General features: G+C 46.0%; 1 protein-coding gene and 1 long non-coding RNA gene across 2 annotated transcripts in view; one reads left to right on the top strand and one right to left on the bottom strand.

The window, feature by feature from the left end:
* SLC1A4 (solute carrier family 1 member 4) overlaps nucleotides 1-15,863 on the top strand; it is an 84,035-nt gene that overhangs the window by 31,518 nt on the left and 36,654 nt on the right. The gene's annotated exons all lie outside the window — the stretch shown is intronic.
* LOC116441529 lies at nucleotides 335-14,717 on the bottom strand. The gene is made up of 2 exons (XR_004239109.1): nucleotides 10,804-14,717; nucleotides 335-747 (listed from the first exon to the last, which is right to left on the bottom strand). It is a non-coding gene; the product is annotated as an uncharacterized LOC116441529 (long non-coding RNA).

Genomic DNA, 15,863 nt, shown 5'->3' on the forward strand with positions numbered 1-15,863 from the left:
AATTCCATCCATCCTGATACACATAAGTAGCTGATAATCAAAATATGTATCTATTGCAAATGACAAATTAAGCATCTTCACTGAAGAAATGTGCACATGGGCCCGTGTTTCTCTGCACCTCCACATCTCCATCCCCTCCCAATCTCCTTGACCATCTCTTCTACACCTGCAGGCCACCATGAGGGGCTGGCACTCAAATGATGTGTTTTCCCAGGCAACCGTGACTCCCAGACCCATCCAAAGTTTTTCCAGCAAGGTCTTCTCCTCGCTGGATCTCCACTCACTTCATCTTATTTTTCTGTAACCCATCAAGACTCAAAATGGTACACAGATATTGATTGATACAGACAATATTTATATCATATTGAGATATATATATATGCAATATTCAACTGACCCCAGCAGTATGTATCTATCTGTGAGTTTATATCCCACCGTACGCAGAGAGCTGCCTTACAGACGTCTGTCTGTCTTAGATATCAGAACGATACGTCTCAGAGAAATATCTTTGTTACTGATGGGAGCAGCAACGCCCCGCCCATCCCGCGCAGCGGCCCCGGTGCCGTCTGTCTCTCCGACAGTGGGTGGCACTGTGCAATCAAAATAGCTTTGCTTTCCCTTTATTCCACTGCCTTCATCCTTCAGCCCGCTGGGGTTTGAGCCCTGCGGTTCCGGAGGGACAGGGGGTTCAGCACCGACAGCATCTCAAAGCTGAGGTTCATCGCATGGGAACTGGAGGATGCTTCCCTGTGAAAATCCGAAATGGTAAAGTTACTCCGAAGGCTGAGCTTGATTTCAGGGATGCTCTTCATTGCTTCTTCTATTATTTAAGGAGCAGTAAGTATTTATTAGGATAAATCAAGTAAGATTGCTACTTGTTCCCCTTTCTTTCTTGAAAAACACAGAGAATAACTTCTGGTCTGCTTTTCCAGATGATGTTATTTTGTGACCGTCTCTCTCCTATGTACAACTTCAAAATATTGAGACTCAGTGTTGTGACTTGTTCCTGATAAGAAGAGATGTGGAACTTGATTTGCATCTGTTGCAATAATTTTTGTTTGTGTTTCACTTCTGTTAGACATGCAAGAGAGATACTTGAGCCCGACTTTCATTTGCCCTAGTACTTTCTCATCAGCAAGCTCCCCCTAATTAACTCCCATTGCAAAAATTCTGCCAAATTGAATGGACTTCAAGTGAACAACAGTAAGATGGTGTGGTCTGTGAGTCTCTGAGAGAGGGCACAGTCAGGTTCATCGTGCAGGGAAAGGACACAGAAATATTTGCCCAGATTGCTGAGATCACCAGCTGGGCTGGGCTTGTATGAAAATGTTGTTCTCAAAAAAATTAAGGAAGTTTCTGCAATATTAGCAAACACTGAGCTGTATGGCAAACTGTACTAAAAAGCGGAATGGATTTTTTTTAAGCTAAACCACAGCCTTGACAGGGAAACAGTGGAATGCTAAAGAAACAATGAGAAAACAACCACGTGTTCATGACAAAAATGCAGAATCTCCTGACACCTCAAAGCAAGACCAGGTTCCAAGGTGGCCCATGCATCAGAGTGAAACCCAGTGTGTCGTGTTGGGTACACCCCAAAGCAGAGTTTCTCAGGCAATGGCTGGTGAGTCATTTCCCAGCGATACACTATACCAGGAGGTGTCAGTGTCTCCTGCCTCTGCTCTGTGTGCCTGCGAGGGGTTCATGGTAAGAGCTGCTCAGAGTTTGCAGTTGGGATCTGTTCAATGGAAAACTGCCCCTGCCTTAAGCAGAGGAATGGGACCAGCTTTCAACAGCAGCATGGTCCCCAGAGAAAAGCAGCAGAGTTTATAGGAGTCAGTAGGGGAATTAAAACTTCTGTTTGGTTCTTCAAATAGAACAGGGGGATATCCACATCCATACAAGTCCTGGGTTCACCCTAATGAACCAGGGTTCATAATGAAAATGACCCCTAAATAGGAGCAAAACACTTTAGTCAAGCAGCCCAAGTAATACGGTACCCCGCTGAAGAGGGTTTGTAAAACAACAGTGCATCATCTCTCTGGAGGGTATTTTACCTGAGGGCCCTTCCACTCTGTCAGTCCTGGCCAGTTCATCTTCGCTGAGGCAGATGAGGACCCAAGTGAGGAAACTGCAACACAAACATCTACAGAGCCAAAAATGTTGTGTGACCCCAGCAGCTGCTGGTTGCGCCTGCAGCATCTCGGGCTCAGTTCAGAGGACAGGCTGTGCCCAGCCTGGCACACTGACTGTGGACACATCCCTCAGCAAGGATATAAGTCATGCCTGGGCAATAAAATGCAAACAAAGTGAGTCTGCTGAACTGGAAATGCTCAATGTCATGCAATGGGGCCTGTGCTGGCGCTGGCAGCCAGGAGGCCTTAGGTTAACCCTGCTTGAGGTGGTGATGTGGGATCAAGCTTCTTTTCCCAAAGAGGGCACCCCCAGGACCTCAGAAAGCTATAGCTTACTTTGGAGCTGTGCATCAGCTAATCATTCTTAGATGTTTGGGGGAAGCCTTTGGAAGAATAACATTGCTTCTTTTGAGGGCCCAGAGTAGAGAAAAGACTTTCACAGCACTCAGAAACCTGGTCCCTACATGCAGGGAGAGTAGCAGATGGTCATCAAATCCCTCTGAGGTGCAGTGAGAGGCTGGGCAAGCATACATAGGATTGGTGCCACATGGTGGACACTCACTGCAGACCCCAAAAGAACTACACCAGCAAGGGACACAACAGTGCTGTGAGAGTCCTGCTTTTTCCACTTTCAGAAGATAACTCTTTGGCAATTGCAAAGCAGACTACACTTTTGCAGGCTAGAGCAGGTGACTGGTGTCTCTAGGTACCACTGTGTCCACCTCAGGAGATGACAGCTGCTATGATGCTGGCCTGTGACCAATCCCAAGCCCTTTGTGCACAGTGTGTGTCTCCTTTCACAGTCATACCCTGCTCTTCTTTATTTTAAAGTAAATGACTCTGTGGGCCTTATGCCAGCACCTCAGATTCTCCAGTGTCTATATATCAGTTGTGTCTAGATCCAGATGTGTGCTGATGGCAATGGCATGTTTTAGTGTAGCTCCAGCAAGGTTCTTCTTAGTGGGACTGGAGGGAAAAACAAGAGGCTCCTGTCCCAGGGGAGATGTCTGGGTGTGAGAAAACACCAGCTTCCCCGAGGCACATTGACTTTGTACACCTCAGCATCTGGACTGCCAAAAACCTCAACACAATATCAACCCCCCTGCTCCCTTTTGCAGAGGACCTGGGGCTCAGGGGTACCAACCACATGGGCCAGACCTTCACCCTCCCCTTCACAGTATCTTCTCTGCTTGGATGGGCAGTGCAATAGCAGGGGAGCACTGAGTGACAACATCTGCTGCTGTGGTTGCTGTCCATATGGCATGGGTTTTGTGTATGCTGGTGGAAATCCAAAATCTGCACTTGTAGTGAAATCTGTGAGATTTTTATCAGGCAACTATGGTCCTGTCATCTGTGCCAGAGCTGGAGGTTTCCTGTAAGTTTCTAGCGTTTCCCCCGAGATCCCCCCACCACTCTCCCATCTTTCTTACTCCAGTGGGAACTCATTGCCCAAGATCTGTCCTCACTGTTCCCTTCCCATACAACATGTGCCTCAGTTCCTCCTGCCTTGAGAAGCAAAATTAAATTCTGCCCCTGCAGCTAAGAAATGTCAAGCTTTGCCCAGACTTGTGCCTGTCCAGTGCCCACACAGGCTGTAACGCTCGGAAAAGCCCAAGGCTGAAGCCCTTGGCTCAGACTTGTTCTCCTGGCTATGCTCACCCTCACTCCTCATCAGGCCGGGTGTGGACATGGTGGTTGGTGCGGCCGAGTCACAGCCCTAGCCTGAAGTCCTTGCTATCAACAAGATGCCCTTTATGAAACTATTTCTGCCAGGGTCGTTTAATGAGAAGTGTTTTGCCTTGTTTTGTCTCAGTTGGATGCCTCAGTGGGACTGGTGGGAGGTTTGCTCCAGCCGGGCCGGTGTCTCATCCAGGAGCCAGAGGCTCTCAGAAGTGGCTTTTCTGAAATTAGTCTGCTTGTGACTCACAAACTTGTGTCTTGCTTTCAGATGAGAGAGGGAGATAGAGGAAGGATGTGCAAATAGGCAGACTGGTGCGAGTTTCATTCCAGGCTCTGCAAATTGCTTTAGCTACATTAGAGATGTTGTTGGTGGGCTTTAGATGTGCAATTCCTGCCTGCTCCTTCCTTCTGAGCAGAAAATGAGAGGATTTCATTTCCTCACCAGGAGCAAAGCACGGTGCTAGGAAGGCAAAATGACTCCTCATGCTTGTGTGCTGTGGGGGCCTGAGAAACAGCATGGCCATGAGAAGTGTACAGGGCTCCATCACTGGGGCTGCTGGGTCAGAAAACCTTCACCAAATCCTGTTGCATTTCCCACCAGCCTTCCCATATGCCTGAGATTTGGAGGAAGAAACTCTGCAGAACATACCCAGCCACAGGGAGGAGTAAGGAAGGAGCCAGCAACAAAAAGCTGGATAAAACTTCTCTAGTCCCATGTCCCTTCATGTTGGATACCTGCTTCACACACGGGGGGGTGAAAAACTCCCAGGAAACTATTTCAGCATATGCACAAGGTTAAAAGACAATTGTTGTTTTCCTGCTGGCTACAAGAGAGATGAAAGTACAGCTACACACCTGGCTGCAACTGTTTAATTATTGGAAATTTGAATTTCACTGAATGCATTTAGATACAAAAGTATTATTCTATTTTTATTTACTGTATTTGTCAGTGAGGCTTCTGATACAGTGACAAGAGAAGCTCCTAAGATATTTGTGGGGTTTTCACTTCTGGAATTGGTTTATCTGCTGTTAATGAAAATGTAGGCTATATTTACAAGTTGCCTCCATTGCCAGTTGGAATTGTTTTCCATAGATTCCAGGTCCTGAGGAAGGGCCCAGAGTCATGAATATTGCATTTCTCTGTCTGGGAGTCGGACCTGTGTACCCTAAGTATGTGCATATACCCTCACACAAACTCACACATCCCTTCTTGTTTATCTAGTTCAGCCTCTTGTGAAATACTTCTACCAGAGTCGGTGCATTTTCAGCCCAATTGCTCTGAATTTAATTACCCAATCTTGCTAAAACTGTTTAAATGCAATTAGCCAGTGCTATTATCCAATAATAGAGTAAGTCCAAAAACTAAAAGCAGCAGAAAGAAAAGAGAGGGGAGGAAAAAAGAAAACAGAGGCATTTGCATCAGATTTTTAAAATTAATTTTCCTAATTGACAATATGGAGGGAACAACCCTCTGCAGCTAGAAAAAGATTGGTTTAAAAGTGGAAAAAACCCAACCCTGCCTTACCACTAGAATTCATTCTTTGAGAACGTTTTCTGTCTGAAAATGCTAATGCAGGGAAGATTTTGTACTATTTTCCCTGAGGTCCTCTTCAGTCCCCTGGAGGCACGAGAGATGGTGTTGCCTGGTTCCACGTGAGTGGGATCAACAGTGGTCAGTGTTCCATGAAGAAAAATGCATCCAGAACCTGCTGGGGCTGGGTGATGATACTTTCCATGAAAGATGCAGAGCCCTGGTGATGTCCTTGTGTTCTGGGGTAATCATTTGGGGATGAAGTGGGAACTTTGCTCCAGATGTGCGGGCAAATGCTGTGTCATGCACAGCAGCAGCATCACAAAAGTTTGCATCCCCCTTCACCCAAAATGGCCCTTCCAAGGACATCATATGGTCACTGACTCAGCCTTCACTGATAGGCCCTGAGGTTGAGGGCTACTGATCAGCTCAGTCCCTTTCTCTGCTGATTCCTCACCACTTTCTGCACCATGTGAACAACCACATTAAACATCCAGACACCAAATGAACACAGCTCTCCCAGCTCAGTAATGGAGGTTATAAGCCAGATGAGCAAGTTGAGACTTAATTCTATGCATTCACTTTTCATTATTCATTTCACTAATTAAGCAAGAAACCTGGGCCATAAATTAGTACGGTTAAAGCAAATTAAGCAGTGTAGAGTACACCCTTAACTGTACAGATCATGTAACTGTGCAGATCATAGGTTGCTCCATCTGTACTTGTTTGCTTAGCCCACTCTGGACAAAGTCCTAGTAGATTTTGAGCATTTAATTGTCAACTCTTCTTTTTTTACGGTTCACTGCTTGCAAGCCCACAGATTGGACAGACATCTAGAGACAAAGGGCCAAATCCTGCCCCATCCAGTCCCACTGGGAATGAACTGAATCAACAAGACAGGCAACTGTGCTGCCAAGGGTGGGACACAGCAGTGCCTGGCTGCTCATGCTGCACTTTGGATTGAGCAGAAGTACGAGGAAGTGGTGTTCTACCGTGGAGGAATTTCCTACCTCCTACCTACCTTGCAAGACCCACCACAGTGACCTCCTGTCCCCATTAGTGTCCCCTTTTCAGGTCAGGCTGGATCTCAAAAATTTTCCTGAACACTTTCTCTATCTGTTTCCAGCTGGGTGCAAGGGGTGCCCAGTCTCCAGTCACGGGACTCACAGTGATAATTCATCCTTGTGCACATCCTGGAGAACCCTTGCTGCTCCCCTTTCTGCTCAGTATCAGATCATTCAGGAACCAAGTACCACCTGGCCACCACTTGCATAAATGTGCTGCAGCACTGGGAATATCTGAACTCTTCCTGGCAGTGCACATGGTCTCCTGGAGAAGAAATTATAAGAACACCATCATTTAATTCTGGGGAGGTAAACCAGGGAGATGAAAGTGACTTGTACTCCCATCTCAGCCATTCATCTCCAGGATGCACTGGGGTGAAAATGCTATGAAGCTTTTGCAGGCAGATCTCTGACCCTCCATTAGCTCAGCCCAGCTGAATATCTCCATTCCTACCTTGTTAGGAGCTGTGGCCCCTGAAAAGGTAAGTCAGAATTTGGGATGGATGCAGGGAAGGAAGGGCAAACCTCCAAACACCAATATTTTTTTGAGCCCTAAGGGTGTAGGTGAAGCAGTGCATCTGCTGGCTTGAAGTGGATATTGTTACTGGAATTTGGGATGCCTTTTGGATTAAGCATCATGCAGTCTCACAAGGCTCCACTTAGCTGACATGTCTGAGCTCTGCCTGAAAATTGGATCTCCCTGTCATTACTCCTAAAGCTGTCTTTGCCTCTCCTTCTTTCTTTTCTGATTCTTTTCATCCTGGCCAGTTGTAACATGCACTTCCCTGTTATGTTCTTCAGATGTGCTGCTCTGTTTTCACTTGAACTAAATAATACTCTGTGCTCTTTTCTCCCCCTTTCCCAGCATTTACCCTTTCCCCAAATTCCTGGTGCAGGCAGTTTGTTTTCTGTGGTTTTCCTTCAGCTGAGTTTGGTTATTAAACATGCTTTCTTCTTTCCAGACAGACTCCTGATCCAGCCTCTGAGCTGCTTTTCCAACACATGAAGTGTTTCCATGTCTTTCCTCCAGTCGTATCCTCAAAAAAGTAGCAGTAACTTTGGACATCTCTACTTTGGTCCCACTTTCTAAGGACACGAGGTTTATTTAAGGGTGCTATGTATGGGCATAACTGTGGATTCCCTCACAACTTGAACCCATCAACCAAATTTAATGAAGGTGGACAGAGAGTCAGAGGGCTCAAAGGCTTCAGGTTCTGAAAAGTCTCACGAATATGTGTGAGAGAGCAGACAGGGAAGGTGCTCTGTGTTGCCTAACCAAAAGGCAGAACAAACACTGATTTTTGGGCTAAAAACTCAAAAATATGATCGAAGAGTTCCAGTACCAAAGGCAAATTAAGAGCATGCACTTACTTTTCTTTCAAACCTCATGCTTTTGAAACCATAAAGTCTCATGCTTTTGGAGGGACTCATGACTTTTAAACCCTTGGGTATGGAAGTGGTCATGTTGGAGTCTCCTTGCAGCCACGAGTAGTTAATAGACCATCTCAGCCCCCGGAGGGTAGAGCCTCACCTCCTCCTTCCTGCTGGTTCCCTGCCATGCCACTCCTAGAGGCAGGAAAGCAGTGTTCCCAGGCTGGAGCTGTGCTAATGCGACCAAGTATGTCATACGGGTCCCAGAGGAACCAGCATGGAACAAAGCAGATCAAAGAGCTGGGTGTACTGAATAATCCTGGGCATGTCTCTTTACCTTCCCGTGCCTCCGCCTCTCTACTCATCCAGCAGAAACCCTTGAAGGGGTGCGGGTTTCCCTGATGTGTCTGTACAGCACCTACTACTACAGAGCTCCCACCAGGTTGAGTGCGCAGGGAGGGAGGGCAAAAAGGAGGGAGGTCCTAAAACAAAATAGTTATGGGCACAGCAATGTCACAGGATCAGTTTCACCTTAGAGAGCAAAGGGGACAGACTGTCTTGTAGGAGTCATTGCTCCGGGGCTTTGTTCCTTGGATGGGTTCCCGTTGGCTAGGCTTTGTCTCACAGGTGCTCATCCCAAACAACACTGAGGAGGTAAAAAGCTAAGGTGGGGTAAAAGAAAGAAATGTAAAAGCAGGCAGGAAAGGAAGGCAGAAACTGGGACAGAGAAAGCAGGAGACAGTGCTCTGGTTTGCCAGAACAGGTAGTTGCTGATTCAGGGCAAAATATTCCTGTTGGGAGACTGAAAGGCCTCCCTAGCCCCAGCTGCCTGTGTGCACAGCCCCTGCACCAGCAGCCAGCCTGGAGAGGGTCAGCACTGCTGCCCACTGAAGAGCACAGCTGAGAACAGCCACATTTGCAACCTAGAGTTCCCACACGAAGAAACCCCCTCAGCTGTAACCCAGCTCCTGCCTCCATGCAGACAGCTATTTACAAGATTTCAATCGGTAGGGCTGAAACGACTCCATGTCCAGAACTGCCACTGCCAAAGGAAGGAGACGGGGGTCTTTGCAAAGGGCCTTAATAATCTCTCTGTTGCTCTGGCTGGCAGCTTTCGGCATGCATCCCACATTCTTCAGTAGCCCTTTCCTTAGCAATGAATAGGCTTTTAGCACACTCTCATAATGGTTTCTTTTCCTGTGGCACTCGGAAAAAACTTTCAGTCTGCTCCAGCAGCCACCTCTGCTGCCTCTCCTTATCCACCAGAAGGATGTGGTGGCTCTGCTCAGCATATCCTCTGCTGCCAATAGAGCCTCTCTGTCACCTCTGAAAAAAGGTGGTGTGTGAGCAAGGGATGGAGGGTGGCTTTGCCTCTCTTCATTTTTCTCAAACCTCCTTTGCAAGCTGGGGGTAACAAGCTGAGTTAGGACCTCTTCACCCACCCCCAAAAAGCACATGTGTCCCACAGATTGTCAGCCCCAGTGCTGGACCAGGGGGCTTCACCCTGGGGCTGACTCTCTACTCTGTGGCTGCACTGTGCCAGAGGTGAATTGCACTCCCTGATGCAGGAGGTCTTGGCCCTGATTTCAGGCAGGTGGAAAGTTCATGCTCCTCCTGCTTTGTTTTTCTCATCTTAATTCCCAGCTGGGCTATTACTCCAAAACCTGCAGTAACAGGACTGTTACACAGCCACAGTGGTGTGTAATCTACTCTGCAGAGGTATGTTGTTGTTTGTTTTGTTTCGCCTGGATTTGATAATGATGCTCCTTCATAGGGAGCTAAAATTGCATCAGTTCAGGCGAGTAGAAGGGCCTTTGGAGATCCCAGCAGGTATCTCACATACCTACAGTAGCCTAGGCATCTTTGAAAATTGTACAATAGGTAAAGTAAGCTCAGATTCTCAAAGACTTTGAGATCACTGAGAACAAGCCCCAGAAAAACATCAGGTACCTATGTGCTTTCCAGGTCCAGCTAAGAAATACATCTGAAACTGTGGACTTTAGCAGCAAAAAGCTCATCTTCCATGATGCAAACATGTTGGGAGGAAAGGGAGAGAGCAGCAATGCAACACCCTGCTGTGACTTTGAAGACTTTGAGGTTATTTCCATACTAACCTGCAGTCTCATCACACGTTTCTGTGTTTCTTCTTTCTTTTGAGTATGCATTTACCATTTTCCTTAGATATATGTGACTGCCCTGCATTTCCACATATTTTCATGGCTCTATTTAGGATTAAAGAAAAAATCTGCATCAGCCCTTTCTCCCGTATTAGGAGAACTACTTTGTGAATCACATGGAGAGTTGGGACAACAGTAAACATAAAGGTAAGTGTTAGCCTGGTACGTTGGCTTGTGCACTGGGAGATGTGTCTCTACTTGACTCCATCCACCCGTCCCTCGTTAACAGCACTTAATTCCAACGTGCAATTTCACTGAAAATTTTGCTGAAGAGTGGAAATCTCACAGGAAGTGTATTTCTGTGAGTTTCACAAAACCAGGAAGGTTGGCTGAAGAGAAACGTCTGCTGAAGAACTACCTGAGATTACTTCTGAGCAGAAATTCAAGGACTCGCAGCCTCAGAGACCTACGGCATTATTAGACTCATGAGCCTAATAACATCTCCTGAGCCAGAATGCCAAATTCCCGTCCTCATGAAGGAGGGAATTACACTTGGTGGCTGAACAGCAGCCTTGGAGGACAGAGGCAAAAAGCTGTAACACCTTCTTAAATCTGTATTTCACAGACTATGGCAAATATGGAGATTTTTAGTGGTTATAGTCCTGATAGCTACCTGTCTCCACCAGGAGAGGTGCAGAGGGCGACAGAAGCATGCAGGGAGCTCTGTAGAGGACTAACCACATCTCTGGGAAAGAAATGATGGGGTTAAAAACACAGCAGACAAATTTCCAGGCGGAAAATGAATTGAAGGCTTTTAAATCAAAGGACCACCTGGAAATATCTGAGTTGCAGATTGTTGGATACTTGGAAAGTATTCTCTGAAAATAACACATTCTTGCTTTGCTTACCCTTATGTTCTTTTCCAGTTACTTCTCAAAGACGTGTTTGGTCCCCACGTTGGCTCCCACAGCCCCTTGGTGTGGCCATTGTCACATCCTGCAGCAAGCTGGAGGCATGGGGAGACAGCCTTACAGTGGCCAAAGGGCAGCTGCACGGTCCCCTGTGTTCCTTGGCAGAAGCTTTGTCATTCCTGCTCACTGTCATCCCGGTTTACTGTCACCCATAATCAGGGATACAGTATTCATTGTCATACCGTAATCAGGGATAAAATATGTAAGGATAGAGATTCCCCTTGTTGCTTCTAGCCACTGAATCACAATCAACGTTTAGAAATTGCTCACACTTTTTTTCCCCCTCATGTTGCTTTTTATATCATATTCCATACAGCTGATGTAAATCAATGCACGCTCTGCTTGTGTATGGATCCTTGAATGCCAGGCAAATCCTCAGATGTCCAACTTACCCACCTCCTGCCAGTGACAAGGCACTTTATCAACCCACTACCACGGGAGAACTCAGCAGGCACTTGGAGCACTTTCAAGCTCTTCATTCAAGCATGTTTCCCATGGCTGAGACGCTCCGGTCGCTTCCCTCGCTTCTTCAGTAGCAAAGCTTCACTGCGAGGGGAGATCACACAGCTTGCTTTCAGATCAGCCCAGCTTGTTTTGAAAAGCCTGACCCTGAATCTCCCCCACCAGCTAGAGGCAATGTCCCCTGCTAGGACAGGTTGTCACATATCCAAGATCTTGAATGTCTGTGCTTGTTCTTGCCCTTTTCCCCTACTTTTCCCTGCTTTTCCTTGCTTTAAACTCAAAGAAAAACCTCAGGGAGAGCTTATGAAGGAGAAAATTCCCCTAATCTTGGGGAGTGATTGGCTTTTCTTGATGCTTTTATATTATGATGGTTTTGAAAAAAGGAACAACACCACACAGTTTTAAAATTATTCGTGCCTCAATATAACTTTGTTTCCAGAGCTGTTAAAGGATCCTTAGCACAAACAAGGTATGTGTGTGTGTGTATTTTCTATATTTTTCATCTTCTTGCTGGTAAAACTCCACGTGCCTTTGAAGGATAAAGTTAAACATTTACCCTAGGTCAACCATTCCTGTCTGCAGAGTTTATATTTTGTTGGAGTTTGGGCAAGCAAGTGGTATTTGCAAAATTCCTTGCCTGCCTCTGCTATTAGAAAATGAATTTACGGAGGAATTTTTTTCCTACTCAGAATATTTTTGATCAGGTGTGAGCACTTACCTAGCCTGGAGAAATGCTGAATCAACATGTGACACCGTGGTAGGATTGTGTTTGGGACTGTATTATTTCAGCTGCTAGTCAGGAACCTAAATGAAGCCGGGCCAGAGCAAAATTCTTTGGCTCTGTCATCACTGGAGGCCAGGGGGTTTCTTTCTGTGGTTTCAGATGTCTTGAAATCTGGCTCATTCTAGTAAATCCAGGTAACTGTGCAGGGGTAGCTGGTCCTGCATCCAGCTTGCAATGAGGTGAGCAGGCCAGGGGCACTGGGAAGAGCTGAGGAGCACATCTCATGTTCCTCCCAGATGCAGGCAGAGAGCATTTCTGCAAAGGGGCTGGAGCCTGTCCAAACTGCTTGGCATCCCAGGCCCAACAAAATCTTCTTGCCAAACTAAAGTCTGCATACCAAGGAAGTGCTCTAGGCCTTCCTGCCTCAGCTCAAGTGCTGTGGCTCTTCAGAGGACTTTCCTTTGCTCAGTAGAAAACAAGATCTCTCTCATGTGCTCTTCATGAATCCTCCTCAGAAAAAGCCACACTGTAATACAGCCCCTTCGGACACTGCAGGCTGCCCAGCACATCTCCGTTGGGATGTCTGGGAGCACCTTTATTCAAGCTTCTCTTGAAAAACATGAATATAAAATGCAATCCCTTCCTGCCCTCTTCCCTTTCATCTTGTTCTTTCCTCCCCCACCTTGCCTTCGAGGCATCACTCTTCAAACTACTTCAAATCAAAGCAGTCGCAGGAGATGACTGATGGCTGAATTCTCTTGAAGCCTACAGATGTTTCTGTTGAGTCTCCCAACAACAGAGAGCAAACAGCAGCCAGACCCAAGAAAAAAGCTGCAGACGACTTTGCCAGTCTTAAGGAGAGGGAAATAGCAGCAGGAAGACAGAGGGAAGCAGAAGTGGCACAATGAGTGTTCTCTGCACTCCTGATGCTATGCAGGTTTGTAGGAAATGTGGCCTGAGGGCTACTCTAACCTGTGCCAGGTGCTGAGACTTGTATGTATCAGATGTGAGACTCAGGGAGTGGCAAACAGCTCTTTGAAGGCCCTCCTCTCCTCCCCTAGCAAAGAAATTCAAACCTGACTCCTTCCAGTCTTTGTGTTGACCTTCCGCAGGTGGGGAAAACCATCACCTCTGTTTCCTAGGGGCATTAAAATTAGACCCTACATTTCCAGGAGGCAGCAGCTAGATTACATAGATCCTACTGTAAGTGTCCATCCCACTAATGTGCAGCAACATTGTGCTAAAATTTAACAGTGGGAGTGGATAAGCAGTAGGATAAAGGAACTGTAAGCTTTTCCTCTGAGAGGTCTTGCTATCAACTTCCCTTCCCAAAATAGGAACATCTGTGATGGAAATGGCTGAAAAGGGGTCCTGTGATCTGCTTGCTTGGTGATGAAACATAGAGGGGAAGGACCTGGTTCCCTTGCAGACATTAAGATTGTTTCATTCCTTCCACTGAGGCCGAAATTTCAAATACCTACCATCAAAAATTGGTATTAAGTTAAATTTGACTGGCAAACAGCATGACATCTTCCTTCCTGGGCCAGTGGTGAAAACTATATTGGCTGTTTCTTCACCAAAAGCAAAAGGATTTTTAAAAATTTTATTTAAAAGTAACTGGATTTTTTTTTCTGGTTGTTTTGTTGTTGTTGTTGTTGAATGTTTACGATCCCTCTGTTGATTTCTGGAGGAAGCACCCTAGGCCCGTGCAGGTGAAAGCCACTTAAGCCAAAAAAAGAATCTTCAAGTTTCAGTAGGGAAAGTCAAAATCCCTAATTTAGAAACACCAGCAGGGTGGACATTGGAAACATGCAGACTCACTCACTGGAAAGCTCCCAAGATCTACAAGTGCTGAAATGAAAACATGACACAATGGATCAGTCAACGATTACTACTGAATAAGCCAGCGGGCTTCGGGGTTAATCACTGCAGCCATCCATGAACTCTCACAGGGTGTGGAAAAACAGTCAGCTTTGCCTAGAACATCTTTGGGATCATGTCCATTGTATGGTGGGAGGTTCATGTGCTCTGTTGTCTTCTTGTTGACAAAAGCATTGTCATCTGGAGAGATGTCAAGAGAGGAGGGATAACTGTTTGGATCAGTTTTTAATCAGAAAATCAAGAGGCGGGAAAATAGAAAGAAGAAATTGGGAATCTGAATTCCCACGGTGTCATTGACCAGGAAGCTCGATACCAGCATCCCTATGTCAAAGTGTTCTTTTTGAAGGGCTGGCTATCAAACAGCCTCAGCATGGGTTACAGAACTTTCACTGGGATCTACAGTCTTGGAGGTGTGTGTTCCTGCAGGTCACGTGGCTGTTCTCGTGGCACTGCTCTGAGCAAAGCCAGTGCCACAAGGAAATGGGGGGATGCCCCAAGAGAGAAGGAGTCTACCATCATATGGTGGAAAAGGTTCTGTGTTAGTTCTTGCACTGGTCTCATACATGTGCCGCTATGAATGAGGTTTCTGATTTAATACATTCTTCTTGTTCACACTTTCTTGAATTTCTCCCCTTGCTTTCAGTTTGCACAAGGGAACAGCATTTATGTTTGTTGTTTGGTTTTAGAATCTTTTCTCAACTGAAACAAGGAATAGATTTATTTTCATAATTATTTTATAATTTTCCTTCTTTTTTGCTTTTCTCTTCCCCTTCTCATGGGTAAATGGAAAGAAAAAAGGGTGGGATCAAGAGAGGATGGCAGGGAAAAATGCAAGGAAAAAATGAAGCATGACATTTTCACAAAGAATGCTCTGAAAATATTAATTTAAAAACCATTTTAGAAATGCTTCTGATGGTGAAAGAAACAATTACATTGGACAGTAACTTGTTTATTATTCACAAACCTATTTGCAGAAAAAAATTCAAACCCAATTTTAAAAGATCTACATAACTTTTTTGTCCTTTTGAGGTTTGTGGAATTGAATGTGTTTAAAAGTGTTTGCAGACACTTGTTTTCCTGTTTACTCTCGTCTCTGTTTCCTATCTCTGCTCTCTATTGATTCACAGACTTCCACAAACCAAGTGTTACTGAAAGGGAAAGTTAGCAGGGAAAAAAATACAAAATCAATAAGAATGTGCCTGGTATCGCGAGTCTTAACTTCAGCACAAGAGCGAATCAAGAATTTTCATCAAGCTCTGAAGTGGGTGGTGGTGAACACAACTGCTTGTTAGTGGTGTTGTTACCTATTTACACACAGACAATTCCCAGCAGCTCCAGCCATGGTATAGCGATCTTCAGGTCTATCCATGAGATTGGAAAGCAGAAGAGTCTTATTAAATCGGGATTATTGTCCCATCACACCTTGTCAGTCTCTTTAATTAGCACAGTCTACTCAAAAAGCAGATGTGTGGCCGGTTGTTTTCCCAGCGTGTTTTCTGCTAGGCTGTGCTTTGCTGATGTCAGGGGAACAAACTGAAATGGAGCCCCCGACAGAGTCCAAACACCGGCTGGAGCTCCTGGAAGTGCCCTTGTGAGCAAACATGACAGTAGTGCACCCATGAGGCTCTTGTGGGTTTGAAAGCTCCAAGTGACATTTATCAGGCCCTTGTATCATCACAGACATTGTCTGCTCCTCAGACAACCAGCTCGTGTGGTCAGACGTGGGTTTCCTCAAGGAAGGGTGCTCAGAGTCCCTGTGTCCTCATCACCCTGATGAACCCATGGACTTGCTGAATGGCTTTGACCATGGGGACAGGGGACACAGACACAGCCTGTCCTGGTGCAGAGGATGGCTCCTGCCTCCATGAGAGGTTCCTGGAGAGGATAAGGTGACACTGAGGGTACATGTGAACCCCACTGATGGGGACAA

Source organism: Corvus moneduloides, chromosome 3 (assembly GCF_009650955.1).
Source record: "Corvus moneduloides isolate bCorMon1 chromosome 3, bCorMon1.pri, whole genome shotgun sequence".
NCBI classification, from domain to species: Eukaryota; Metazoa; Chordata; class Aves; order Passeriformes; family Corvidae; genus Corvus; species Corvus moneduloides.